The following is a 3,993-nucleotide window of genomic DNA, read 5'->3' as shown; positions in this document are numbered from 1 at the left end:
TGGCGTTGAGCTGAGGCAGGAGGCGTGGGCTGGCTAGAGAAACCAGCGCTTAGTGTCTCGGTTCGCATTTTGCCCAAGCTTTATGCCCCAATGCCCCCACACATCAGTTACTCCTGCCCCGACCGACATCTGTCTGCTCCCTGGGTCCAAGCCTTTCTCTCAAAGCAGTCAGGGTCAGGAGTTGGGAATGAAGACTCCCCACTGACCCCCCTCTCCCAGGCCCTCCTCATCCACTCCCCCCCCCCGCAACATCCCTGCTGTTTCTTCATTACAGTGTCCCCTAAAAGACCCGGAACCAAGAACTGTCCCTGTAAAATGTCCTGTCGTTAGAAGGGCAAATTCCCTGGAAGATGGAGAACGCTTCTCAAACCCAGGGCCCTGTAGGCCCACCGTCTGCCCTGGGGCAGTGGTGTGCTGAGTGGCTGGTACAGAGCGTTAAATTTTCAGGGATTTGGGCAGTCAGTCCCTCCCCATTCAGGGACATCACAACGGGAGCTTGAAACAGGTCCCAGTGGGAGTACTTACACCACCCAATGGGCAACTGCTATCACCCAGGGCTTGGGGAAGGAAAGACAACCATTGGAGCAGCACCAATGCCTGGAGAGCATGTGGAGAAAGTGGTTGTCCTCCTGCCGGGGAGGTGCTGTGGGACTGGTGGGCAACAGGGAAAACTACCAGTACTGCCTGCAACAGTTTCTCTCATCCAACCCTTGACCAGGTGTCATGTAGGGCACTGGAGGGGAAGGCGGAGTGTGGACAGGTGGGGACAAAACCATCAAGCCATGAATTCCCATCTAGTTCTGAGGAGCCCTGTTTCAGGCATTGGTCCCCAAGACACTCTGTACCTCTCCATAAAATCCACTTCTCTCTTCTGACACGGAAGAAATACAAGTAGAGGAAGGAAGGTTTTCCTAGTCTCTCCTAATAACCTAGAAAGTCTTCCCAGAACCAAAAGGCTCCACGCTGAGTTCGCAAGAACAGAGGACAGGACAGGGGCACATGCAATGATTTGAAGCACCAAGTGGGGTGGTGTGGAAGAAATTTGGAATTTTTTTAATGAATGGCTCTAGTGAACAACTCTATTATTATAGGAAAGAGAATGCTGTGACTGGTCTATCAATCAAGAGCACTTTTTGCCCATTATCTTCTCCCCATAAAGGACCCACTCTTCCAAGAGCCCCGTGGCAACTTGGAACAGGAAGACTGCTCAGCTACCCATAATTCTCCTGGGCCCCTCTTTAACTGAGATGCACAAGGCTGAAACTCATTACATGAGTGAGAAGGAGATGGGTGTTTATGCCTATAATTAAAGGAAAACTCCAACAAACCAAGGGCAATCATAAGTCACTTATTTAGGGCAAACAATTATTTTCCTACACCCAGCAGTTTTAATGATGGGTTATGAGGTTTCCAAAGATACTTTACTTTCACTGTGGTGGATGGGGTTTGGTAAGGACTGTGGCATGTCGGTCAAGATGGCAGGCTCATGGAGAGGAAGCCCTTCTCCACCTTGTGTCTTGCTTCTCCTTCCCCAGTCGTGGCCCAGCTGTTCTCACCACTGGGCCCAGAAACCTGCCGTGTGGACTTTCTCAAAGGCCCTGACACGCATTGAGCACTTACTCTGTGCTGAGCCCCACATAAAGAATTTTATGTGCATTATCTTATTTCATGCTTGTCTCTCCCCTCTTGGAGGATGTAATTCTGTGCAATCAATTCTGCCAGGGGTTCCTAACCAGGATTTGAGTATCTAGGGATATGCTGAAGTAGATTACAAAAAGCATTCAAGCAGAAGTCAGAACTCAGCATCAACCCTCCGTTTCCATCATTAATCTGATTCTCTGACTCTTAATTTTCTCATCTGTCAAAAGAGGAGGGATTGTCCTAAATCAGAGATCTTCTCTCAGAGGACCGAATTAGAAATTTCTGGTCTATATGATATCTAAGATCACTTCCAGATCAAATATCACATGATTGTTTGAAACCTATGGAAGGCAACATTGCATGAGGATCGAGAGCCTAGGCTCAGAGGCCCCAGATGAGCATCCTTGCTCCACCCATCTCAGTTGTGCAATCTTGGGGAAGTGACTGTACCTCCCTAAGCCTCGGCTTCTTCATTACAATTAGGATAATAATACTACCCATCTCCTATAGTTACTACAAAGATTAAATAAGTTAATGCTTAAAAAGTGCTCAGACATGCTTGGTACATAAAAAATGTTTCTTGGGGTGCCTGGGTGGCTCACTTGGCTGAGCATCTGACTCTTGGTTTCAGCTCAGGTCATGAACTCAGGGTCCTGGGATCGAGCCCCACATAGGCTCCGCGCTCAGCGGAAGTTGGCTTCCCCTCTCTCTCTCCCTCTGCCCCTCCCTCCGTTCATGCACTTTCTCTCTCTAAAATAAATAAATCTTTTAAAAAGTGTTCCTTAAATGTTATCTGATAGTTAATGTTCTCATTAGCCATTCTTATTATTAATATTAATATTATTACCCAGCCTTATTTGGCCCTCCAAAATGACTGCCAGCATCACCTTCCGGTGATGCTAACACCAGAAGTCTTCTGGTGATGCGAACAGGAAAGGGATGGAAGTGAATGGGAGCAACGTCTCCCAGCACTGCTCCTAAATTTCCAAGGTCACCTTGGCCACCCCACTTCCATATTAGGACTCTGCTGCTGCAACCCGCTTGCTTCCGCCTGTCCTCCACCATCTTAAGATCTTTGAGAAATAAAAAGCAACTCCTTCTCCAAAAGAAAGACTGGAGGCCTCACCATGCTGCCAAATCTAAATACCTCAGCTTGGCCAGTTATGCCCTTTGCCAGCTAGGCAGACCTCTTCCCGCCCTTCCAGTCTCCACCCAAGTTTGCCACCTCCTCAGAGAGGCCTTCCTGGGCCACCCAACCTAAGAAGCCCCAAATCATGACCATGATTCCATGTTTTATTTTCTCCATAGCATGTACTTCTACTTAAACCTATTTTATTCACTTGGATTTTCACTTTTTTATTGACTGTCCTCCCCCACACCCCAAGTAGAATGAAAGCGGGACCCTATCTGTCCCATTCACTGTTATCTCCCCCAGGGCCTGGCACGGTTCTTGGTAAATGGAAGCTGTCCATTCATAGTGAATGAAGAAATTGACTCAACCCTAGTCCCAGCTTGGTCACTCACAGTCTACGAAACTCGGGACGAGATACTTCGTCTCTGAAATGGGGATGGACAAGACTATCTTTTAGGAGAGTTTGGAGTGCCTGACACACTGCTCCCATAATTATTAACTCTCTTCACCTCTGATGGAGACCTTCGCCCAGTGCCCTAGTCAACTAACCCACTCATTTCCTGGTTGAAGCAGCTGAGGTCCAGAGGGATAGTTACTTGTCTAAGGCTACCTGGTCAGCTGCTTTGCTCAGGTCATAAACTCTTTTCTTTTTACCCTTTACATGAAAACCTGGCTCTAGCTAAATCGAATAGCTTGGCTTCCTCTGCCCAGAAGCTGTTGTTTCAACATGCATGGCTTCGTGTAAACCATACCTTCCATCTAGGATGTCCTCTCAGCCTCCCCAGTGCCTGTGTATTTCACTCTCACCTCCTCCAGGAAACCATGTAATTTAACTCACACAGCGCAGCTTTGCTCCTTGTTTCTCAATTCCTTCAGTGTATGCTTATTCCATTTCTAGCATAAGAATATTCTATTTGAACTTGCCCTTTTGCTAATTAAATATTAAACCCTTTTCCTAGACTGGACTATGGCTACACAGGACTAGACTAGAAACTCACCAAAACCAGGGCTTCCTTTACTTTTATGTCAGCTTCCATGACAGTCCCCAGAATAGGGATTGACGGCTTGGCCAAGCCGGGTGAGTGCAGAAGGTTCTAGCAAGAAAATCAGCCCAAAAGGATGATGCATGGAGGCATCTACAGAGGAGACAACTACAATGATTCAGTTTGGAGACTTAGACTTCACTTCTCTTAGATTGTGATTATTCAATGTGAGGACCT

This window comes from Zalophus californianus, chromosome 11 (assembly GCF_009762305.2).
Source record: "Zalophus californianus isolate mZalCal1 chromosome 11, mZalCal1.pri.v2, whole genome shotgun sequence".
Lineage (NCBI taxonomy): Eukaryota > Metazoa > Chordata > Mammalia > Carnivora > Otariidae > Zalophus > Zalophus californianus.
Note: the sequence above shows the minus strand (reverse complement) of the source record.